Source organism: Ciconia boyciana, chromosome 7 (assembly GCF_034638445.1).
Source record: "Ciconia boyciana chromosome 7, ASM3463844v1, whole genome shotgun sequence".
NCBI lineage: Eukaryota > Metazoa > Chordata > Aves > Ciconiiformes > Ciconiidae > Ciconia > Ciconia boyciana.
The window spans coordinates 60332222-60359364 of NC_132940.1; the positions used below are offsets into that span (position 1 = coordinate 60332222).

Here is a 27143-nt window from a genome sequence, read left to right on the forward strand (position 1 = left end):
TATGTAATGCACAGAAATAACTCCAGTTGTCAAAAAACTAGATGATGGAGACAATTCTACAGTGTGGAAGGAAACATGCTGATTACTACTGTTTGCTCGTTAGAGCACAAAAGCATTTTTACAGACTGCTGTTTTACAAAATTTTCTTCTGGTTGTGTCCACGCAGGTCAAAATTGAAGATTCTCTTCTCATTTCCAGATGCAACTTCCGTAATTTGAACCCAAAGTATATAGCGCAAGAAAGAGGATTTTATGTTGCCCATTTTATATTATAATTACTTTAGTATAACAAGCATAGTCATGTCTATTTGCTAGACAAATGCAATACTGACCAATCTCTACACTGCCAGATTTTTTAAATATTTCTCTCTGATGCCAGAGTCTAATGGCGATATTAAAAGTATTTAAACCATGAAACCATCATGGTACAACTGAAGGAATTGTCAAATTTGTTTGGTAGCACCAAACACAGTGAAGAGAGAAAGCACAAGAATCTGAAATGGTTCTTGCTGTGCCCACACGGCCCAGAGGCATTGGGAGAGATCCCATCTTCAGGGACAGCAGCCTCTCCACAAGCCCAACCCTCTATCTGGTGTGCCAAGGCAGCCGCTCACCATGCTTACAGGAAATACCTGGAGTACAGAGTGGAAATGGCTATCCTGGCCATACAGAGCTACTGCTCTGATCTAATGGAAAATGCAATTTTGTTTTTTGTTTATTGTGACTGACAAAATTCTATAAGCATATTTTGCAAGTTCTGGAGTCACATAATTTCATCATTACAAGCCCTTCTGTCTTGATCTGCAACTTATTAAAGCTTTGATTTATTAACACTGTATCAGTAAAGTGACAGTAATTTAGAGGAACTCAATATTTTCTAAGAATAAGACACTCTGGCCATCTGTGAGTCCTGGATTATTATGGTATTTCCCAAGTATCCCAAATATTAAGTCTTAATACACCCTTATCTGGAGTCCTACTATAAGAGTATCTGTATTTAAATACTGTTCAAATCAGAAAACTATTAATAGCAAATTATTTAAATAACTCAAAAGTCCTTAAAGTAAACTTCCAATTCTCATAAAGTCCTCAGAGAAGGATCACAATTTCCACCCTAAAGGGGATACAACCAAGCCCACAATACAGTGTCATTAGGTAGAACAAAATTATAAAACAAAACAAAACTCCTATCCAGCTATGGATTGCTGTCCTACCCCATGGGCAGCTGGGCAGGCTCACTGAAGGTCCAGCACTCCTTTTGAAAGTATTGCTGACAGCTTTGCTTTGATCTCCTTTTACAATTCTCCTTTTTGAATCTGATCTGGTTCTAGAAGTACCTGATGCTTAAGGGCAAAACCTGGGCTTTTAAACCAGATACACAACTGAACATATTTTGACAGTGAATTTTTCAAATTTATTGTGCTGCCTGGAACTTGTTTTTCTGGCATGTGCCAGTATCACAACCCTTAATACTAAGGATGTGAAGTAGCATATGTTTTTAATTATGCCTAATAGCATTGGTTAAATTTGGAGAAAGTTTCACTTGAAAATCAGGCCTGAGTACAGCGATCTCACCAATCCCTTCAACCACAGACATAGCAGGGCAAGTAGATCCAAAAAGTTTCAAACACTGTAAATTACCCATTTTGAGTGATTTCAACAACTGAGACAGACACAGTAAACAGTCAAATGAAGTATGGCATGATAAAGGAGTATCTAGTGGAGATTAAGAATACTTAGCTGCCCTCGCCAGTAATTAACTGTTCAGAAAGTTATTAAAATAACTTTATTTTAAAGTGGAGAAGGATCACAGGTCAGCAGGAGAGCACCTGAAGAGCAGCACAAAGGAATTCCAGCCACTCCAGCCAGTAAGTCAGCTTCATCAGGGGCCCAACTTAAATGCCTCTGTGCAAACACACGTAGCATGAGGAATAAACAAGAGAAGCTAGAGACATGCGCACGTCTGCAGGGCTATGATCTTATTGGCATCACAGAGACATGGTGGGATGGCTCTTATGGCTGGAGTGTTGGAATGGAAGGATACAGGCTCTTTAGGAAGGACAGGCAGCGGAGACGAGGAGGGGACGTCACCCTCTCTGTCAATGACCAGCTGGAGTGCATGAAGCTCTGCTTGGGGATGGATGAGGAGTCAACCGAGAGCTTATGGGTCAGGATTAAAGGCAGGGCAGGGACAGGTGACATTATAGTGGGGGTCTGCTAGAGGCCACCCAACCAGGAAGACCAAGTGGATGAGGCCCTCTATAGACAGATAGGAGCACCCTCACGTTCACAAGCCCTGGTCCTCATGAGGGACTTGAACCACCGCAATATCTGTTGGAGAGACAACACAGCAGGGCATAAGCAATCCGGGAGGTTCCTGGAATGCGTTGACGATAACTTCCTTCTCCAAGTGATAGAGGAGCCAACGAGAGGAGGTGCTATGCTGGACATTGTTCTCACCAACAAGGAGGGGCTGGTGGGGAATGTAAAGCTCAAGGGCAGCCTTGGCTGCGGTGACCATGAAATAGTGGAGTTCAAGATCCTTAGGGCACAAGGAAGGTGCCCAGCAAGTTCACGACCCTGGACTTCAGGAGAGCAGACTTTGGTCTCTTCAGGGATCTGCTGGGTAGAGTACCATGAGATAAAGCCCTGGAGGGAAGAGGGGCCCAAGAAAGCTGGTTAATATTCAAGGATCACCTCTTCCACGCTCAGGAACAATGCAACCCAACAAAGAAGAAGTCGGGCAAAAACGCCAGAAGGCCTGCATGGATGAACAAGGAGCTCCTGGACAAACTCAAAACAGAAAAAGGAAGCCTACAGAGGGTGGAAGCAAGGACAGGCAACCTGGGAGGAATACAGAGAAATTGTCCAAGCAGCCAGGGATCAGGTTAGGAAAGCTAAAGCCCTGATAGAATTAAATCTGGCTAGGGACATCAAGGCCAACAAGAAAAGCTTCTATAGGTACGTCGGTGATAAAAGGAAGACTACGGAAAACGTGGGCCCTCTCCAGAAGGAAACGGGAGACCTGGTTACCCGGGACATGGAGAAGGCTGAGGTACACAATTACTTTTTTGCCTCAGTCTTCACTGACAAGTGCTCAAGCCACACCACCCAAGTCGCAGAAGGCAAAGGCAGGGACTGAGAGAATGAAGAACCGCCCACTGTAGAAGATCAGGTTCAAGACCATCTAAGGAACCTGAAGGTGCACAAGTCATGGGACCTGATGAAATACATCCGCAGGTCCTGAGGGAACTGGTGGATGAAGTTGCTAAGCCACTATCCATCATATCTGAGAAGCTGTGGCAGTCCGGTGAAGTTCCCACTGACTGGAAAAGGGGAAACATAACCCCCATTTTTAAAAAGGGAAAAAAGGAAGACCTGGGCAACTACAGGCCAGTCAGTCTCACCTCTGTGCCCAGCAAGATCATGGGGCAGATCCTCCTGGAACCTATGCTAAGGCACATGGAAAATAAGGAGGTGACTGGTGACAGCCAACATGGCTTCACTAAGGGAAATCGTGCCTGAGAAATTTGGTGGCCTTCTACGATGGGGTTACAGCATTGCTGGATAAAGGAAGAGCAACTGACATCACCTACCTGGACTTGTGCAAAGCATTTGACACTGTCCCGCACAACATCCTTGTCTCTAAATCGGAGAGACATGGATTTGATGGATGGACCACTTGGTGGATAAGGAATTGGCTGGATGGTTGCACTCAAAGAGCTGCGGTCAATGGCTCAATGTCCAAGTGGAGACCAGTGACAAGTGGCGTTCCTCAGGGGTCGGTATTGGGACCAGTGCTGTTTAATATCTTTGTCGGTGACATGGACAGGGGGATTGACTGCACCCTCAGCAAGTTTGCCGATGACAACAAGCTGTGTGGTGCAGTCGACATGCTGGAGTGAAGGGATGCCATCCAGAGGGACCTTGACAGGCTTGAGAGGTGGGCCTGTGCAAACCTCATGAAGTTCAACAAGGCCAGGTGCAAGGTCCTGCACATGGGTTGGGGCAATCCCAAGCACAAATACAGGCTGGGCAGAGAATGGATTGAGAGCAGCCCTGAGGAGAAGGACTTGGGGGTGTTGGTTGATGAGAAGCTCAACATGACCTGGCAATATGCACTTGTAGCCCAGAAAGCCAACTGTATCCTGGGCTGCATCAAAAGAAGAGTGACCAGCAGGTTGAGGGAGGCGATTCTCCCCTTTTACTCTGCTCTACTCCCACCTGGAGTACCGTGTTCAGCTCTGGGGCCCCCAGGACAGAAGGACATGGACCTGTTGGAGCGAGTCCAGAGGAGGGTCATGAAGACAATCAGAGGGCTGGAGCACATTTCCTACGAAGACAGGCTGAGAGAGTTGGGGTTGTTCAGCCTGGAGAAGAGCAGCCTCCAGGGAGACCTTATAGCAGCCTTCCAGTACTTAAAGGGGGCCTACAAGAAAGCTGGAGAGGGACTTTTTACAAGGGCATGTAGTGATAGGACATGGGGTAACGGCTTTAAACTGAAAGAGGGTAGATTTAGACTAGATATAAGGAAGAAATTCTTCACTATAAGGGTGGTGAGGCACTAGAACAGGTTGCCCAGAGAAGTTGTAGATGTCCCGTCCCTGGAAGTGTTCAAGGCCAGGTTGGATGGGGCTTTGAGCAACCTGGTCTAGTGGAAGGTGTCCCTGCCCATGGCAGGGGGGTTGGAACTATATGATCTTTAAGGTCCCTTCCAACCTAACCCATTCTATGATGATGATGATGAAAATAATTATTTTCTGCAATGATTTCACAAATAAAACAAGCTTGCCACATCTTACCACGGAACACAGTAAGTTAAACAATTCTAGAGGAGAAAGACTAAATACATGCAGTGTTAGAGGATACATTTTCCATATACATGAGAAATCAAAGCATATACATATATAATGGAAGCTGTAGACTGCTGAAAATTAGTCTCTGGTATGGCTCTTAAGTTCCTAGAGATATTTAATTACCCCTTCGGCATTTTCACTGCCTTGTCTCTATACCAGGAGTACGGTACCATGAAAGTAAAATTAAAGAGGAACAAAAATGTGAATTCCCATTCTAGCAATTTTGTTTGCAACTGAGCTCACGAAATACAGAAGCTAGAGTTGCAACCTGATTTTCAATTATTTATACTTTGCTGCCTTCATAATTTCACATTTTCCATTCAATTATAGTAATCTCTCCTTCATATGCATATTCAATTTTTAGACAAAAACAGACACTTGCCAAGGCAGTATGTAAAACACATAAGCATTCATGACACTGACTGTCATTTAGTTTAATTACTGAAGCCTACCCCAAATTATTGGCTCATACTTACACTTTATTTTGACTAAAGATTAAGTTTTGCAACTTAACTCCTTAAAATACTTACTTACTTTCTTCTGAGCACGTAACATCCTCACATTTCTTTCAAACAGAACAATTATGATGAGAAGAAAAGTCAGAAGAGGTGTTTGATACATTTGTTTTTTCTTTCTGAATTACCTTAAAGCCAAGACGGGATCAGTTTGGTAGGGACTTTTTCACGAAGGCATATTTTCAGTCTGGCCTCTATGTTAATTCTCTGCAAAAGAGGAGCACATTGCATTTTATACCATTCACAGAAACAGAAATCTAACCATATGCAATGATGCAACTTGTAAATATAAATAGAAGATGCATTTTCCTGACACAGCAGCAAAATAGAATGTATTTTTAAACATGCTGGTACTTATGAACTCTTTTTCTCATTTAAAGAAACAAAGTGTCTGCCAAAAATGTCAAAACCAATGACTAGACCAGCAAGGTCTAGTTCATGAAGCAGCAGGTTCATATGCAGGGAACCTGTGGTGCTGGTTCTGCTCTACTACAAAACACTGGACAATAAACAATTGCCTTGTTTATCCCATCAGTAAAGTAGAAGTGTTCTTATTACAAAAAAGACCCTGATATTCTGATCATTTCAATTTTTCACCTATTTCCCACTAGCAATCTCATTATCATCCACATAAATCTCCCTCCTTCTTTTAATGAAATGCAAAAGGTGTCAATGTGTTCCTTCCCCAAGGGAAACAAGGTAGCTCAGTACATATTTAAACAGTCCCTGTGTATATCGCTGCAGTTCAGTACTAATCAAAGCTTATTATAAAGATTCTACAGATAACTCCACTAATAACCCTCTCTTGCTGCACTACATAAATTATAAAACAAAAGGAAAAAAAGGATCAATAGTAACCAAGTTGTGCCATTGTAATTTTCTGTAAACACAATCATAGCGGGGCAACAAAGAAGTAATCTTGGGGAAAAAAACAAACAAACAAAAAAACCCAACGAAACAAAACACACCACACCACGCTGCCACTGCTTTTCCGAGGCATTCCATCAACATCCACAATGCAGAACCCACCGAGCTCCTCCAACACTCCACTTCATTTTGTAGGACTGCAGCCAGGACTAATCCCAATAAACAAATAATGCACTGAACTAGCAGGAGTGCAGTTTCCATCTCCCAGACACTAGGTTTTCATATAAATTTTACTGATCCAACATAATGGCTGTAGCAGACATGTTGAAACAGGCTTTCCCTTGTGCAGATAAGAAAGTGGGAAAGAGTAGCTGGGGGATGAACACGCTTTTACATCTTTTTCCTAGGTATGCATTTAAAAGTCTGACTAAAGTTATCCTTTAAATAATGAGGAGAATAAAAGTTGGAAAATAAAATTTTAAAAAACATATCTGAATTTGTCATCTGGAGATAAATTATCTTTAAAAAAACCCCAACAACTGATGGTATTATAATTATTCATACTTCAGTTGCTGTTGTAATTGCTTTCAAAGTAACCCTAGAGAGTCACAGTTCATAAAAATGGAAAACCAGCAATGGGAAGATAGTCTCTTTATCACTGTAGATTTGAACCATGTCAGAGACACATAAAGTAATTTGGGTTGGGAGAAGCTTGAAAAGTCAACTGGTCCAACACCCCCACTTAAAGCAGGAGTACCATCAATATTAGACCAGGACGCTCAGAGCCTTGTACAGTCAAGTAAAACTAAGAGGAAAATACCAGTCCTAAAGTAGATTCATGTTTTGCCCTTCATAGACCCAGTCCCCTTTTCACAAAGGCAGCTGACAATGAACTGCAGTAAAGCAGCAAAAATTTAAAATAAAGTAAGGATGGATTTACTGAGTTCCAAAAAGCAACATTTCCTTGACAGTCATAAATATAATATTGTACTACTTTTCTGCAAAACAACACCTTTAAACTACACAAACTAAACATGTAAGCACATATTACAGTTATGGTCTTACTGGGCAAGATAAAAGGGAAGGGAAGGGGCGGGGGCAGGGGGTAGGAGGGGGAATCACTCCTTTCCCTGGACCAGAAAAATAAGTATTTGCTCACAGGTCTCAGATAAAAGCTTCACATTAAAACATTTTATCTATCTTACAGTTTTACTGCTCAAAAGATGAAGTATGAGATTATATCCAACTTTCTATTAAGCTCTAGAGATAGCCACATGCTATGCAACTCGTAAGACTTTAGGGTTTGGACATCAGTAGTAGATATTGACTATATGAGGGAAGCATTTCAAAAAGGCATTAACACTAATAGGGCTTACATACGTGCATCAAGGGAAAAATAGCCACTAAGTTATGATGATAGTCAGTCATGATCCAGAGGTACAGAAAGAAGTTATCTGTACAATTCCAGAGAATTCCAAGAGATTCTCCTGAATTCCCCCACTTAGAAGAATCTTTGATTTCTTCTAAGCATCTACTGGGAAGAAAAAGGGGAGGGAAAAAAAGGTCAAATCATAAAGTAATCAAACTCAAAGATTTTTGTGTTTTACCAGTTTGAAGAACAAGTGCAGGGGCAGATTTAGCAGACACAAAATGATTTATTTTTTTTTTTAATTGAAAACCAGAGGAAAAAAGAACACAGTGAACTCTTTCCACTAAAAGTCAACAGGTTATAGTTTTGTCCAGTCTTTTGCATTTAGACAGTCACAGCATTATTTAAAACATGCAGAACATTTTTAAAGTTTTTCTGTCACTATGACTAATAACTGCAGGATCTCACGCTCCTGCATCTTCTAGATAGGCAGTTAAAAAGGAGACAATACGAGTTGTCCATTTACACAGTAATAATGAGATTCTGGATCAGGGAACTGAAAAAAAAAGGTGTCATGGTTTAGCCCCAGCCGGCGACTAAGCACCACGCAGCCGCTCACTCACTCCCCCCTGGTGGGATGGGGGAGAGAATCGGAAGAGCAAAAGTAAGAAAACTCGAGGGGTGAGATAAAAACAGTTTAATAGGGAAAGCAAAAGCTGCGCACACAAGCAAAGCAAAACAAGGAATTCATTCACTCCTTCCCATGGGCAGGCAGGTGTTCAGCCATCTCCAGGAAAGCAGGGCTCCATCACGCGTAACGGTTACTTGGGAAGACAAACGCCATCACTCCAAATGTCCCCCCTTCCTTCTTCTTCCCCAGCTTTATATACTGAGCACGACGCCATGTGGTATGGAATAGCCCTTTGGTCAGTTTGGATCAACTATCTTGGCTGTGCCCCCTCCCAGCTTCTTGGGCACCTGGCAGAGCACGGGAAGCTGAAAAATCCTTGACCAGTGCAGCAACAACTAAAACATCTCTGTATTATCAACACTGTTTTCAGCACAAATCTAAAACATAGCCCCATACCAGCCACTATAAAGAGAATTAACTCTATCTCAGCTGAAACCAGGACAGTATCCACCCCTTATTCCATACCATTTACGTCATGCTCAGGTCTCACATTATCCAATACATTCTCATTAACCACCGTCACCCTTCCCATCCTTTGATATAATACACACATATCATTCCCTTAGTCTATGGACCACCCCTACAAAATATTTGTAAAATGTCCATAAATGTCCACAAAATTTCCACTGAGTTCATTTAGTCCATGACTTTGGGCTTCATCTCTTATGGTTGTTACTCAGGACAGGAGAGGTGGTGTGTTGTGTGGAGTTATTGGGCACCAAAACATAGCCCCATACCAGCCACTATAAAGAAAATTAACTCTATCTCAGCTGAAACCAGGACAAAAGGTGATGTTTTAGTTTTCCCCTCTACCATATAGAGACACTTATTTCTTTATTGCTCTATATTCTTTATTACCTTCCTGTGCAGGAATGGCTATGTTCAAAATATACTTCAGTATATTTTTGTCCATGCCACCCATATCTTTAACTTTTAAGCAGCTATCAAAAGTACAGATGATGACTCTGAAGTAATTTAAATAAGCAAGCATTAGCCCAAGGAAAAAATTCCTGTTCACAAATCATGAAGAAATTATTCTCTCCTCAGCAAAGTTTATATTCGAGGATGTAAGTATTTTTGCTGGGAGAGAATGTTGCAAATTAGAACAGAAATCCCATTTGACTTAAATCATAATTCCTGTGTTTCACATGAGGCTCAAAAATCAGTGAGCAGAGAAGGCGGGGAGAGGAGGGAGAAATACAACAGCTAACGGATTAGATGTTGTCACTTACGATCCATCATCACAGTTTCTCAGATTATGAAAATGAAATTTTCCCAGTAGTACATTTTATGCTTGACAGATTACAGATCGGTTTACGCATTCAAAATTGGAGCACTCGGATTTTACAAAAGTTCAGGTCTTCTGAGACCAGCTTTTATTATATGGTTTGACACGAGTCAAGAGAAACATTCAACAAGACAATGCCAGAGACACTTTCAGGCAACGAAATGGGTGAAGTCACAAACTCCTTAATGATCACTTCAGCAAGCCTGAATTTAACACTTTTTCCTTGACTATACAGCTGGCTCAGAAAGGTCATTAGACTATTATATTCACTGTTATGTAGAGCAGCACTATACACATACAAAGTTTCTATAGCAACACTTTCTTAATTCACTCTTTAAGCAAAACACCAATTAGCTTTTTATTATAGCCAATTAAAAAAATCTGCACACTAATTGACAACCTCTCTACTCAGAATTTAAGCTTAGGCAAAAGAAAATTGCAGTGAAATTTTCTGTGGTAATAGCTTACTTCCTATTCTTCCTCCTTAACAGAACAGTAAATTATTCTTGATAGGGGCTGAACACTTATTTTCAATCTAAAACGTTTAGACACACAGAAGTAACCTATCCTGGTATGCCTTAAATCTTAGCAGAGCCTGAAGATTACAGGTTTCAGAAAGGCAGCAGAAATGTAATCAACTGACTTATTTCTGCATCGCAGGAAATTGGGCATAGGCCTATGCACCTGGAGATCATGCAAGAGGCAGCCAGCAAAATGTTTCTCTCTCAGAGTATTTAAGTGCGTTGAGCCAAGAGAGAAAGACGGCAAAAAACAGTACTAAAAATCAAATTCAGTAGGGCAGCTGAGACATTTTCATTTGCTTCTTAATACTTATTGATGGTTTTCTCAGACGTCTTCTACACAGCTGGTGATGACAGCTTCTTTGTATGCCACTTCAAGTAGCAAATATCAAGATACATTAGTCAGAAAACAGTCAGCGAGCACAATATAAAAAGAAACACATCATGATGCAGAGTATCAGGAGAAGTAATCAACAACAAAAGCCAAACCGTCCTTCTTGGAAAGATGTTCTGCAGGAAGCTGAATAAAAAATGTCTTTCCCCTTACAGATCTTGCATGTGAGATGTCAGGATTCACCTCACTAATAAATAAATAAATACACACAGAACAAAGTAGCAGATGGCTCCTCTGACAAGCGTGGCATGCCCCAATCAAGAATTAATGGTACCTGGGGTATCAGTAAGTCTGCTAGTTCTTGACGACAATCTACGGAAACTAGTCCTATTCTCACCATCTTATACTTACTTACTCACACTGTCTTATACTACAGTATTAATTTAGAAACTTAAGGCAGCTGACAAGTTATGTGGGGACACAATAGCAATAACCAAAAGAGTTTCCCTTGAAAGGCTGATGAAAAGAAAGAGGGGTTAGAGTGGTCTTTCAATCCTACCACTGTAGAGGAGAGAGCAAAGTACTCCCACACGTGCAAGAGACCGCTATGTATAACCTTGGAGATACAGAAGTTGCTGCAGCATGAGAAGACCATCTGCTGCAAAGTCAATAGGGTCTGGAGTACATCAGTGGGCTATGCAGTAAGCAAGGACAACAGAGGTAAGGGGCTAGAGTTAAGCAACACAGCTACAGGCTTTTATTCTTGGTTCTTTAGAAAGGTAAACTCCCAAAGACAGCTCCCTGAATCACCAGAAAATGGCAGCACATTCAAGCTCAAAGCCTCCCAAGTGCAAAGTCCCCACTACCAGATGCACAGCTCTACCTCCTGCAGAGAGATTATATTAAGCCAAGACATGGACATGGTGTTACACACAGAATAAGTACTAATCAAAACTGTCATCATTTGTAGTCCAAAGTCTTTGAAGATTTCTCCTCTTGTAAATCCCTGCTACCAGCACCTCACCAAAATATGTGACAGTTCACACACCTCTTCAGTGTACTTATCTCCCTTCTCTGCCCTTGAAGGGAGGAGAGCAACCCATGTCCCAGCACAAGATCTGTCAGTTACTGTAATGCAGTAGTGAATACCTGACAAACAAATTACATTTTTTCTCCTTTCTCATTTTTTTAAGCTTTCTGCATTGGCATTTCAAGCCATTTAATATTTCAGCAAGTGGGTCTACCCTGCCAGTTACACATTACACACACACAGTGTGTAGTTGAGGAGAAAGTTTAGGGCAAAGTTTAAAGGCAGCTGGTAACGGCAGAGCTACTTATTGGCAGAAGCCGGGATCACCTTCAGCTGCTCTCCAGGAACCTACATTCCCAGTATCAGAGGCTCCAACCAGTGACAGCCATTTTTCAAATACATCTTCCCTAGGTATCTCTTTCTTACCTTCTTCTCTGATTTGCTCTTTGCCCAGTCAGGCTGCCCTGAACAGTCACGTCCATGTGGTTAGGCAGGTGGTGTGTGATGTGAAAACCCTTGTGGGAGTAAAACAACAGATACAATTTCTGGCAGTCTCATCCCTGCCAAGAAAACACCTTCAATGGCCTAAAATACGAACCCAAACCAGCTGTGCAGCCATCCCAGACTTTGTGAAAGCAGACAGTGCACAAATCAACATGGTCAGGTAGGTATACGCTTCTGCTCTATATTTCCAGGTATTATAATTAGTGTTCAAAGTATCTTCATTAAAAGAATAATTTGCACATTCGGTTGCAGGTAAGAAATACAGAGCTACATTCCACTTTAAGACTTCAGAAGCAACATTTTCTTCTTTGATCGACTTTTTTTACTGTTTCGCAGGAGGGCTTACTGCAATTAAATTGTCTTTATCTAAGTATAAAAGCTCAAAATATTCTGTTATTTCCAAGAAGTAATGGGATGGCTTTGTTGCATATCTAAATTACTCACCCACTGTTATGACCTACCATAGAACTAAAGCAGATTAGAACAATAGTCTAGGCATCATTGTGAGCATGGATTTTCAACAGTTTTGAAACATCCTTTCTGACTGCTTTCATTTACTTTTCTGATTTTGAAACATGTAAAACACAGAAGCATAACTGCAGTAAATTTTGATAACTACCATGGATTTCTCGCACTCTCTCAAAGAAGAAAAGTATTTCAGAAAAACCTTCCATCCAAATATATCTTTCCAATTTCTACACAATCCTCTGTAGGCAATAATATGCACCTGTACCCCTGGATGATGAAAAGAATTTAAAGAAAACCATAATTTTCCCACAACATTGTTCAACCTCTGAAAAGAGTTGGCGTTCTCAATCCAAAGTTTGAACACAGAACCTGAAAGCAAAATGACTGTACAAAAGATACTTTTCTTTCTTCACATCTTGGTGAAGAACTTTATGAACTACTGCTCTTCAATAATCTGAAGTTACTACCCCCAAACTTAAGAAAACTCAGTTTTTATTACAATGTTTGAAGTAATTAAAATCTTATCCAAATAATGCTATTTCAACACCATTTTAATTCTTGGTACTCTATTAAAGAAGTATGGCAAGATCTCTGACTTGCAATCAGATCAAATAGTAAATTCTGAAAGGTTCTTCCTCCTTTGTGCTGTCATTACGTTATTTACTAGAAGGCTCAAAGTTAGGGGTAGATTCAATATTTCTTATGAAACTTCAACCTTGGATTCACAATTGTCACATCCGTAAGCTCTGAATTCAGAAACGCTGAGCAACTAGAACAAGAAAATGTTATCATCACTATCAAGTTCTCAGACCATGGTATGACAGCGACATTATTGCATCTTTTTAGTTTTCATAACGTCTCCCAAATCTCATGCTGTTTTATCAGGCAAAATAAATACAACAAATCTCCAGTCTTGCTACTGAAAATGACCAACTCATACCTACAGGTGATTATATGTATTTTTCTATTTTATCATTTCAAAGTTAAGTTCAAAGACCTAAAGATATGATAGATTAATCCTGGAAAAGAAGCAAGCGTCTCCAAGGATCCCTTTATCTCACAGTCAGGAAAATTTGGTGAATTAAAAAAGAATCAAACATTGAGGAAACTACAATTAAAAGTTTCTGTGGAGGAATAGCACTATTAAAACAACCCATCTCCCCCTTCCAATTTCTTCCATCTAAAACTTCCAGAAAGCATCTAGTCGTAGTACTTCTTACATCATCTTGTATTACGGGTAGAGCAGCATATATTTATTTTATATGTATGAGAAAAATCAATATATGCAATTCAAATCTCAGCAGCACATGCAGTTTGATGGATACACTGCTCTTGCTAGTGCCAGGTTGCAGCTGAGAATCGACAAGCAATTTCAGTGCTACCATCAACCCTTGTAGCACCTGATGGATCCACTCTGCATCTCTGGTCCTCAACAAAGGACTGGAAGAAGCAAGAGCCAGTACAAGTCACTACATGGAGAGAAACAGGGAACCTATGCTGGCATTATGCTTTTTCTTTGAGATAAGAACTCCAAGAGTTTGCCTTTAAATATTCAGAGAAAAATAACTAAATATCTACCACTTAAATTAAAGGACAAAGCTGGCTTCTTTGAATTGAAAGAGAAGACCAAGGAAACTGGGTTTAGTTACAAAGTCCCCTAATAACAAGCAGCAGAATGCTGTATCTTTTTTTGGGTGGAAGAAGCTGTTATCTACCTTCCCTGCTCCTAATGGGATTCCCTGGGGGCTCTTTTTTACCAATTTCAAAAGGTCAGTCACTGTTGCCAAATGCTTCTTGTCAATGTTAAAGCCACAGTCTAGTCTTTGATACTAAGATAAAAAGACATATTTGCTGGTTTAGAGCACCACAAACTGCGAATAAGGCCCACTGCAGTATTTCAAAGCAGCAAATGCAGCAGCAAGATTGGGGTGTGTAACACAAGATGACCAAAGTAGGGTAATATTCTGAAGGAGAATAACTTGTAATGATATACTCAGTGATACATTTCACTTCCAGCCTGGTCCAAAATGCACTGAAGTTTGCAGAATTTCTGCAATTTTAACAAGTTTTGGAACATGTCCTTTATGCCCTCTGAAATCCTATCAAGGAAGTAGTATCAGTTTATCAGGTTTAGTGGGCGCACACACCACATTTTATCTTTAAGGTTATCTCCCTAAAGGAGAAGGAAGGTTCATACACTCAGCATATTTAGACACCAGAAATACGGCAAATGAGAGGAAAGGCAGATTTCTCAGTGATAGAACAAAGACAACAGGTTAATCTTCAAAATGGCTTGTATTTTCTCCCTTAGCAAAAAAAAAAAAGTCAGATAATATATATTCAGTTTTTACTTGTATTCTCATCAAGATTCATTCCCATTGTGAAAAGAAGGTATGTCTCTCTCTCTAAATAGATTAAATCATAAAGAATAGCAAAAAGTCAATTTCCACACATTACAACTATTTTCATCTAATAATTTGTTGTATTTCGCAACTGCTAAGTTATAAACCTCACCAAAATAGGGTTTATTATAGCACAACTATAGATAATAGTCTGTCAGCATTTTTATTAAATTCCTTATATCAGCAGAGTTCATAAATTGGCAATAAAAAATAAATACATAATTCCAATGGAAACGTACCATACTGGGTGCCCAAGTTGTTTTTAAGTAAGGAGAGTCCAAAAACTAGACCATACCTCTCCATCTTGCCCCAGCAAACAGCCAGCCAAATTTTAAAAATGAAAACAACTCTTGGCTCATTGGCAAAGGCTGAGCTGCCGTTTTACATGTGCTCACCACTACAAAATCTTCAGTCTTGATCCTCTAGTTTTGCCCCCCACCGGGACACGCAGAGCTCAGGGGCTTCAGCAGCAGCTGCAGGAGCTCCATGGGTGAAGATGACTTTGGGCCCTCGGGAAGTTTAAAACCTCCTCCTGGGTCCAGAGAACCACAGAGGGCTTGCGAGCCCAGGAAAAGGTGATTCAGCCTCAGTGCTGACAAAGAGTGTGGAGACAGTTTTCGATACATTTTTATACAGCAAAGTATTTTGTGGTGTAGAGATGCACAAAGTAGTAATTGATGAGCTTGTTCAGGCATGTTACATATACTACAGTAACTCAGAACTGTGCGCTAATGAAACGAGACTGCACTCAAGCTAGCTTATCCTGAATTATGTTAGGTAGTTCTGCCCAGCCCTAAATTGTGCTACCTCATCTAATCCTTCAGAAGACACCGCATTTAAGTCATCCCATGTTTTCACAAAGGGGATGGGCAGGGAGAAGAGCCTCTTTTTCTTCCCTGCTTTCGTTACAATAGGCGAAGCACCCCTCCAGAGAGGCAGCCCCAACACAGGGGGTCACCCTCCTCTTCCTCGCTACTTAGGATCAGGAGCACTCAATGCCCCTGATTCAATAGGGGAGAAGATTTGTGATTCCCACCTGATTCTGCCTGCAGCTTCAGGGTTAGGACATGCCACGGATGTGGGACCTACACCTCAGATCTACCCTTGCCCCTGCCCAGATAGGCGCTCTGGACTGCTCACCTTCAGTCCATTGGCATCTTCTGGTTTTCTGCTTCCTTGGACAACCCCAGCAAGGGGATATCCACCTGGTGAACTGCAGCGCTAGCGGCCTACCATCTGTCCAAGATTAGAGGAAAAATAGGAGTTGATTCATTTTGAACAGTTCAGCCACACTGAGTTTTGCTGACTTATTATTGGTCAGCATATTTATTATGAGAGATATAAATAAAACATTAAACATTTTACTCAAAATAACCAAAACAGCCTGCAATTCTCCTACTTCCTGAGCAAATTTAAATGAGTTTTCTCCCCAATGGCTTTTTCTTTTTTTTTATTATTAAAGAACTGACGCAAGGAAAAGCCATGACTAACTAGGCCCTTACTAGGAAAAAAAAAAGGAATAGCTGGGAGGTGATACAGACAGCCAAACTTATATTAGTGCTATAAGCCAAATTTTGTGCTATTGTTGCTATTGCATTATTTTGGTAGTCCAATTAATTTCTGATGTTGTCAAATGCAAAATTAGGTAACTAATAACCAGTTTGCACAATGAGTACTTACACACGATACTGACAGTAACACAATTACACAAATTTCCATTAGCCTAGGCTATCAATTAAATACTCTCAAAGGCAAAGGATAAAATACCTATTTTACAGCAGCAATTATGAATTCCTGTAGTCCAAGAGACAAGTATTGCCCATGGTGTCAAACAGCAATAACTAATTCTGAAATCTCGTTTGCTCGGTTTCTAATTAAACCCATTGCATTACTGCAATGTATGTTTGCAGTTAGCTGCTGCCAGACAACTATGTCACCAGCAAGTACCAATAAAGCTCATATTGATTCAAGAGCATACATTGCTAAAAATCAATGTTCCAGCAGGTGGAACAGAGGTGACATCAGAATTGCAAAGTTCTGCTTAGTTCAGCATCCAAACCAAAATTCCCATCCTAAACCATTCCACAAAAGAGACTTATAAATGAGAGCAAAGATGAAACAGGGCAGAACACACAACTCGCCTAATAATGCAAAACCAACATTCTTGTTCACACTGGAAGAAAAAAAAAATTAAAATAAAAAAATTTTTATTTTGAAATAAAATTTTTAACAAAATGCAGATGTATCATCTTGCCCCACTGAAAGGCCATGGAAGGGTGACTTATCATTCCAAACACACAGCTTGATTCTCCGCTGGCTCTCCACCGGTAAGTCAGGAGTAGTCCCAGTGGAAATAAAAGCTACTCTAGTGTTGGTGGAGGACAGGTCAGACACAACCACTAGCAGCACTGTGATTTAAGACTCTCGCTGATAATATGTCTGTGAAAATATCAGGAAAGCTCTGATTGCCTATTATGCATTATTAAGAAACAGATCAATACAAAAATCTCCAGGGGCCACTAACATGCACCACACGTGTGATTTAACCTTCTGCAGACACATCGAGCAAGCAAAGAAAGCTGGTTTCCTGCAGTCCCGTGGTCAGGGTGTCTGCTGCACAGTACAGCATGAGCCCTGATTGAAGATCTTCCCCGGGTAGGACACGCATGGCATCTTTTCTCCTCTACCTCACCTTCTTCCTCCCTCCCTGTTGGATTTCTTCGTGTCTTTAGTGACTTCAGTGAGTTTTTCTTCGTGACTTTAGTAAAAGTTCAAGCCTTGGCTTTTTCTAATGGGATCATAAACTCTTTTTTACAGAGTTCCCTGTTTTCAGGAGATTTCCAGGACTATACTCACAGTCACAACTCCATCCAGCAGGAATGGCTCTGCTGCTGACGCATCTGCACATAGCTTTCCCACCTCAGGGGGATACACTGTAAATTTGTAGATTTTAATGCACCACCTTTCAGCCAGCATGTGCCTCTGCCTCACCCCATCGCTTCTCAGAAGCTAGCTAATGTATGGGAACGGAGCCGTACACAAGTGCATGGAAGTTTGCCCCAAAAAGACTCTGTTTCGGCTACAGTGCCCAATAAACACTTGACAATAGATAGGCAGCTGTGACTCCTGCTCGCTGTGCCAGGCAGGGCTGTCTTGCTGTTAACTTGTGCTCCTCCAGCTATACCCGCTGCCATTAAATTTCATTTTAAGCTCTTTGGGGCAGAGGCTGGGTTGGGAGATGGGGTTGTTTACATGCAGCAACCAAATGCAAAAGGTGCCAGACTCCAGTTGGAGCCTCTAAACGTCACTTTAAATATCAAGAGTAACCAGTTATTTCTGCATGTTTTTCAGCTGAGGGCTTGATTTTAAGGATCAGAGAACAGAAACAGCTCCTTTTTGAAAAATAAAAAGTAAATATTGGGCACTCCAGATGCTCAGTAATTTTTCTTCACAAGATAGGAATACTGCTTAAAATTCCCCTCTCCAGCAAATAGCATTCTTTTTCTTGAAAATATGAAAATAAAGTTAACTTCTGAACAGTAGCATATGTCACAAATATATGTACCAGCACCACCCTGTGAGCCTCACACTACTTTGCTAGCAGAGCTGGGCAGATTTGTGTTATTTACAGTAAGCATAGTTAATAACTTACAATAATCATGTTTAGTACCAAGCTCAGAACAAACTGCTGCCAAACTGATAAATGTGGCAATGAAAATTGATACCTTTGAGATTTGTTTCATGGCTCATATACAGAAAACCTCACCAGCAGACATACAAAAATCAGAATACTTTCAAGAACAAGAGTATTCTGCACGTGACTGAATTAATTATTTGAAAATCACCCACTTCAAAGAAAAACTGTCTCCAGCTTTGGTGACTGGCTGTTTATTTCCAACACAGAAATAACTTTATTAATTGTGGAAAAGGAGGATACCTGATTCTTTCCATCTTTTGAAGGGTAAAAATAAGTATGTAGAGAAAAAGATAAAACATCATTCATGTAAAATAGGTCTTCAGGCCTTAAAACATTTTCAATTACAACATCAATACAACTCCCATATGATTCTCCTTCTGCCCAAAGTTAAGTGATCCTTACCATTAATCCATACATTAACCTATTACAGAAAGGAGTTTCTGTTAGGAGTGCCCCCTCCGTTCTCTTAGAGTTATTCTTCCAGACATAGAAGAATGTGCATTATAAACAGTTAAGCTCATAATCGTACCAGAAAAATAATAAAAATGACAAAGCAACACAGGTTCTGAGCACTGGACACTAAAAGAAGAACTGGCAACAAGACAGAATGGAAAAGAGTGGAAAAAAATAACAGTTGTTTCAGATAGCTTACATGGCTAGCAGTCATATTAGATAGAATTGTCTGTATGTTGGATTGCCAAACTTATCACTGCATGGCATCTGGTTCCACATGCCTGTAACTGCCAGATTTTTATTCTGTGGGTTAAAATTCTGAATTTCCCAATCCAAGAGCAGATGCTTCTCAGGTTTCTGAAAGGTGATTTCATTAATTCACCGACAACAAACAAAATATTACATGCCTACTTTAGGGAAATGGAGTTCATAGTGCAGCAAAAGCAGACTGGGACCAGAAGGGTTGGGGAGAAGAAGCAGAGAAAACATGGCGAGGCCAAAGAAGAGAGCAGAAACAGACACAAACAGCAGTGAGACTCACGGTCAACAATGTTCTCCAAAAACCTTACTGTAGAGCCTCACATACTCCAAACCATAAATTTCTTTTGCTCATCTAGAAGCATATGTGAACCACGCTAACAAGCCGTGCATCCCTCATCCTTATCTAATGTTGACATGACAAACTACTAGTGGTCTTGCTCTTTCAAAGATAACAAGAACAGCCTGCTTACAGATCCATGGCTTCCAGGCACGCTGCTAGATGCTGGTCAACTCTGTGGGCACTACTATGATTCTGCATTGCATGATTGATTAGAATTATTCAGCCTGCCTAAAAAATTGAACAATAACAAAAATGCATTAATATTGCAAAGTCAAGCACTGAACAGCTATGAATTTCAAACACAGATATATTTATTATTATTTAATCCATGCATCATTCTGTGTCCTAAATTGATGACACTGGGGATAAAATGGAAGCTGCTGTTGCCTTGTTCTGTATGTATCTTGTCAGTACTCTCTGGTGAGAAAGAGATCCAACAGGAAAGCAGTTGAATGAAAGCTTGAAGAGAGCATATTGAACCAGAAGAAAAAAGTATACCATCTTATATTTAATACACACATATACTACAGAAAGCTGAATCAATATCAAAGATGGATGAAGGTTTCTGACTTGAGTAGCTGATATTTGAAACTTCAAATGAAAACATTCCTCTGTTTGAACTCTTGGGATTTTTAAGTATTGGAGGAGGAAGGGGAGTGTGGGTGAGGACATGGAGGAGAAAGAGAAGTGTGAAGGACAGTAGGAAACAAAAACAACTTGAAAGTTGAAATTCACCACAGAAGAGGACTGCCAAGTACAGCAACCAGTCCCATGGAAAAGTTCTTCAACTTAAAACACTCATGTTTTAAGGTAAAACAGACTCTAAAGGTAAAACAGACTCTGCACAGGAATGTTATGTGTAATAAGATGCAGTAAAACAGCATCACTAGCATACGCTTGTGTATGAACTTACAGTAATACAGCATCATCTTAAAATCCTAGATTCATACGTGACACTTTCATACAAAGTTATCACTGTAAACAGTGCAATTTATTGTCTGCCTTCTATAGTTTGAAACTGCTGATGCTGTTTAACCAACTTCTGTCCCTTAAAATATTATTCAATTTCTCCATAAAATATTTATATTAAGCTTCTAGCACAGGTTTCTGCTCAGGGTCCTATTAAGCTCTCATGAGGAGTTGAGTCAACATGTCACAGGCTCAACCTTTTAAACTCAATGTTTCTTTCAGGTTACATAAAAATGGAAGAAAACTGGAAGACATGGTTGCACTTTTCAGTTATCATTAATGAAAACATAACTGCAATTAAAGAATTACAAAATAAGTAACATGTATGCATCAAAAAGTTCTTTTAAAAATGCTGTTCATCTCCTCAACTAAATTAAGCTCCAGCAAATGGAAGGTATTATTCCAGCATGCTCTTATCCCATCCATCTCCTACTCTTCTACACATTATCCAAATTCTGTGCCGAATGAGATCATTCTACTATAGCCCACACCTCCTGAATAATTGATTGTTTTGACATGAAATGTTCATGCACAGCAGCATGAACATCAAATCACCTCTGCGACCATGGAAATGGGATCTTTGAGTCGCCAGGCTGCCAAAACTTGGACAAAAGTCAATGGCAGTTGTGCTTACATGAAGTGTGCTGAGTGTTTGTGGTTTTAAGTTGACTCCAGAATTTCACGGTCTTCAAGAAACATTCTGAAATTCTTCTTTAGGACCTTATTTTCCTTGAAGTATATACAAGGACTTGCATGATTGTGATCACTTGAACATAACCTCACGTTTTTACTGACATTTGGCTCTCCTCACCTCCAGGCAAAACGGTAAGGAAATTTATATGTAAATTATTCAGTAGGTAAAGAATCTGGGTAGAAGCCCCAGCTGCAATATGAGAAATATTCAGAGGATTACAGGTATCTTAGCTATTTATTAAATTATACTTCCCAGATGTTAGGCTAACTATGAAGATTAAAACAGTCTTGCTGATTTTTTCAAGAGGAGGCAACTGAGATGTATTTGGTTTTACGCTTCTTGAATTTGTATGTATACTTGTGATAGTACTATCACAATGCTGAGCAAAGGAATACACCTTTGCAGCTCAGGCCACCCAGGAGTACCCACATCAGAGCAAAGTCTGGGTTGTTTTGCCTGTTTTTTTCCCCTCTTGATTATTGGACAAGTCTAGAGTGACTAAACTTCTGAGACTCAGTCTCAATTAATCAGCATCTTAACAAGCTGTCATAACAAGCACAAATCATGCAGTTACTAAAATCTGATAAAGATGCTTCAGAATGAGAACCCTCTTCCTTTACTACCTGATGTTCAGAGGCTATACAAGTACCTTGCCCTAAATCACATAATCATTGTTCGTTAAATAGCACCTTATTCCACAGCAAGCTGGATGCTACCAGAAAAAGTCACGTGCTGCTCAAGTGCTGAATATCACTCACTGTACCGAACACAACTTCAAAATGTATACAACCATACATACCACATCCAGAGCTCTGCCATTGTATCACACTGTAAACCCTGCCAAAATATGTGACATGATGAAAGAAAAGTGTATTAGAAAAAACAATAGTCTTAAATAAAATTTGTCAAAATTTAGAACTGGTGGAGCATTCAATAAAATGGCTTACCACAAGAGAGCATACTTGCATATATAAACTGCTCAACAGTTAGGTAATTCCAGCATAGGATTTTAATTTTGGGTTTGGTGTTGTTTTTGTTGGGTTGTTTTTTGTTTTTTGTTTTTTAATTAAAAGATGCAGCTGACCTGCATATCATCATTGAAACCAAGGACTTTATCAAAGTGAAAAGCCCAATTAGCATCAGTCCTCTCTGGATGTATAGGCTAACATACCCCTCATCAGCTCAATAAAAACCCAAGGGTGCTTCTGCTCTCCAGAACTGCAAAACTAATAAACAATTTCATTTAATTTGAAACAGACTACACTGAAATCCAGTTTACCTCAGAGTAACAGTGGATTGCATGCTTTTCTCCAGGGCATGTGTGGAAAAGTAAGTATAAAAAAAGTGAATGCATGGAAAAGTACAATGAATAGACTTGCATTTACAAACAGAAAAGGGAGAGTGCCGTATTTATCGGATTTGAAAATCATATGCTGCAAAATATCTTATGAAATGCATTGAAAACATGTTTCCATAATACCCTTTGAAGTAACTTTCTAAGCTGAAATAAAATGGTACCCAAAAAGTAATTATTATTATCATTATTATTATTATTTTTAAGAAGTCACGATAAAATAAAGTGCCATAGCTTCCTCTGCTAACCAGTATTTTATTCTGGTTGTTTCCATCACCACCAAATGGACTGTCCAATGGAAAAATACCTACAAACCGGGAAGAAACTTCAGCATTATGTAGGGGAGTCTTTCATCACTGGAAAGAAAATGCCTTTCCAATTACAATTCTGTTTCTATTGCTGTGCTTCAATTACAGTGCTATTACTATATAACACAACAGTTAGAGCATCTGTTCCACGTTAGTTCAACCAGATATATTTTTGATGCATCCTTATTTGTTACATAAATCAAAATCCACACACTATTTTTCCTTCAAGAGGAGAAAAAGAAAGAAAAAAAGCCCACTAAAAAGAAGCCCTAGAGACTACCTCACTGTATGGCAAGAAAGCACCCAAATGTTATAGTAATAGTCAAGCATAAACAGAATAGGAAACACGTTTTGGGCGCACTCTGCAACTTTTAGTCAAACAGACTTACAGTCAAATAAGTGGTAACAATAACGTTTTTCTCTACAGGTTAGACCTAATTCCTGCAGCCCTTACAATTGTACTAAGAACTAACAACATTTTGCTAATACTGCCCAATAAAGAATGTTTCAAAATTTGGCCTTAAACACAATTCTCTTTAGATACTCTTAAATCCTAATACTTCAGTTAATGCTGATAAGTCAGGATCAGGACAAGCAGACAGGACACTGGAGCCAGGATCAACTGCAGAAATGAGGCTCTACTCCACAAAGAAAAGTAGGATTTTGAGAAGTGAATGAAAATGAGGTCTCTCTTCCAAACAAAAAAACCCCACGGGGCATATAGTCTGTTTTGGGATAGGTGCTCTAAGTCACAATACAGGAGAGCAAGGGAGGGAGAAGGGATGGCAAATCCTTGCTCTGCAATAACCAAGCTGGATCTGCCAATCGCAAGAATATTTTTGAAGAGTAAACCTCATCCCAGGTTGCTCCCATAGCATTTATGTTGATGTTTCCTCAAAGGTTTTGGGTCTCATTGAAATGTAAAAACCCAACCGTCACCAAACCCAGAAAACAGTTTCACTGAACAGTTTTGACCAGCTCTAATTAAGATATATACACCTCTTCGAGTTGCATGCCAGTTTGGTGTTTATTTGAACAACTTAAGTATTTAATAGATACCTTCACTTTTAATTACCATAAATGTCAAGAGCTTCCTGTAAGGTAAGAAGAGCTCCCCAAATGTTTCAATGATTTTTGAGCTTTATCTGAAGTGGTTAACTTTAGGATTTTGTAATGAAAGCGACCCTACAACATTTCAAAAACTAACAACCTTCACGCCTACACGTTTTCACCCTAAAACATATCCAAAGACTTTCACTGAATAATAGTGCCTCTTCTTGCACTTGACATTTATTAGTCATGATTTTAAAGTGAGGAGTATTTAATTACAAATAAAGGATCCCTGCCTTTGATAACTGTCAAGGAATTGCTAAGCATAAAATAAAATATGATGCTGGAGCCCCCCCTTCGACTTTGCCGTGTATGTTTCTTTCTTTTGATAATTCTAATAAAATAGGCGGATCGTCAAAGTCTAATTTAAGACTTAATGAAGCAGCAAAGGTTGGGGTGATGAAAAAGGAGCTGAAACAATAACAGTAAAAACATAGTCAGACTATGATGATCCAAGAAAAATTTTCTGGCCAATTAGATTTGATTGTGTTAAACAATGACATACTACAGAAGTAATTAGAAATCACATACAGTATTAGCAAGTGACTAAATGCTGCTGGTTAACTGTATTTTATGCTTCCTGAAGACTGCCATATCCTTCTACCACATGTGTTTTAAACAAGAATCCAGTTTAATCATCAGAATTGTACTTTTGCCTCCCATTTAATTGTGGCCAAATTATTTCCTGAATTTTATCTTCCTGCTGTCTTTACTATTACAAAACACTATTAATATTAAAAGGATGTTATGGAAATCTTGTTCACATATAGTCCAACATTGACAGTGACACAAAAAATTTATAAGAAAGCTCAATGACTTAAGTCAGGCACATCCTTTGTAATAAACATATATGCTTATTTTGTATATATATAAATAAAAAAAACACCTCATGGATCTGTTAAGGTCCACAGATATCCACCCTCCAAACTGAATCACACAACCAAGATTTTCACACACCACTTAGCAGGCCCAAACAACAGCAAAAGCAAAACTGTTCTGCCAGTTCTGAACAGCTGAAAGCCCGCTGGTTTTTGCATTTTAAAATACACAAAAAAAACCACCAAACCCTTCAAATCCACAAAAATGCTCACACCACACACACACACACACAAAAGCGCTTTACACCAGTGTTCAAGACTGAAGGGTATTCACAATGGCTCAGCTGAACACTATGGCAGGGAGTCCTTCTTGATGTGAAATTAAACACAGTCAGCCTTAACATTTCATAAGCATCTCTGTATTCACAAAGACTGTATAATACCATAGCAGTGAATACACTGAAAAATGTGGAGACAGAGCAATACTTAATATAAATGCTCACAGCCAATTTCCTTAGTGCCTCAAAATAATAAATAAATAAATACAAATCTGACTGCTAACAACGCAAGCAAATCCAAATTACTATTGTGCTTTAAATCAGTACCCCCAATCTCAATGTGTCTGTGAAAATAAAGAGACAGGAGAAGGGAGAATTTTCAGTAGGCACAAACATGAATTAGCAGTTTAATGGACTTTCTACATTTTAACCGTCTCCTCCAGGTGATGCAATACTCATGAAGAATTTCTCCTAACTCACTCACTCAAGTTTTCAGAAAATTAATTACCAGAAAATATTAATTCACAGGCGGTCCTCCAGCAACATTTCCAGTGGCATATTACTGAATACAAACAGCATGCATCTGTCTGTACCGCTGCATCTGATTAAAAATCAAACATTATCGATTTTTTGTTGAGTACCTAGCAAGTCATATGTCAAGCTGTCTAACAGAAAACCTGGTTTCAGCCATGATTCCCATGGTCAAGGTGTAATAACGAGTGCCCATACAAGACAGATCTTGTTTTACCAAGCCACATGACACGTGGTAATGTCCCAAGGTTAGATCATTCTCTGCTTCACTCTAACTCTTTCAAATTTAAATTCAGAGAAAATTCTTTATGTGGCAAGAAGTACAGCAAGCTCGTACCTATTGCTCACTTTAAGTTTTCAAGCTCAAATTCCTTAAAGACTTGAATATGAAGAAAAAAAAAAAATTAAATTATCTTTTCACACAAGTACAATTGTCACGTGTAAAGTAACCCAGTCAAGTTCACTCATCATGCATCAAGGAAAATAAGGACAAAAATAGTAGGACTATAGCTAGACTGCTCTTCTGTAGAAGTTTTGTGCAGTGTATGAACCTTCAAACCCTGACACAGATGCAGTAATTACAGTTCAAGTTTAACATAGTCCCTTTTACTCTGCTCTCATCTTTAAGCAAATTTCTGTTTAACTGAGGGCTAGGTTCATCTTTTATCCCTCCCTTCCACACAATGCTCAGAGATAAGAGGATTTATCAGAGGGTAGCAAAGATGCACTACATTTAGTGTTTTCTCAGAGCAAACTCTCCAAGTTTCTCTCTTCTCACCTTAGTCTTGTTCTAAATTGTACACTCATCTATAAAAGGGCTGCATTAATCCTGTCCTGTGACTCATTATTTTGGATAAGACTAGAATAAACTAAAGATGGGAGATAATTGCCTTCACACAGACCAATTTCAATTTTCAGAGTAAAATCTTAAAAGGATGAAGGAATAACAGGAATGTATTCAATCTAAAATATGGCTAGCCACTACAGTAAAACTACGGCTAAACACCATAGAAAAAACTGTTTTTCCATGTCACTACTAAGATAACCATGCTAAATATTGTCACTTATTAAAAGGCAGAGTTGCTTGTAATTATGTACAAGTGCTAGACACTGGCTGCAAGACCACAGTGCAAATTTCATAAAGTGGGGCTGGTTGCTGCAAACACTTAACTCACCTGTGTTCATAAGCACTTCTCCAAAGAGCAGAATCAATTTTTTGGCAAAAATCTAATACTGAAATTGAGCTTCTCTGAACATCGCAGAGTATCATCTTTTCTAGGCCTCCTCCTCTTCAGCCTTCCCCCTGAAGCTGACAGGGTTTGGATTAAGGGCTCTGGGAATCTTGTTTGCCAAAACTTTTTTTTTTTTTTTTTTTTTTAAACACAGAGGACAGTGACCATGGTTCTACTAAGTTCCCTTAAAATGCTAGTAGTAGAATTGATTTTTTTGTTTGTTTCATTCTAGCAATATTTGCTCAATTTAACCA

General features: G+C 39.5%; 1 protein-coding gene across 7 annotated transcripts in view; it reads right to left on the minus strand.

Annotated features, from left to right (window-relative positions):
* Positions 1–27143, minus strand: part of NAALADL2 (N-acetylated alpha-linked acidic dipeptidase like 2) — a 517712-nt gene that overhangs the window by 406794 nt on the left and 83775 nt on the right. For 6 of the 7 annotated variants that reach the window (XR_012043446.1, XR_012043445.1, XM_072868000.1 and 3 more), the window contains exon 2: positions 5499–5577. The gene's annotated coding sequence lies outside the window, so the exon portion shown is untranslated. Of the gene's footprint in view, positions 1–5498; positions 5578–7617; positions 7753–27143 lie in introns of those variants that run through there. The other variant, XM_072867998.1, reaches the window with a different exon arrangement.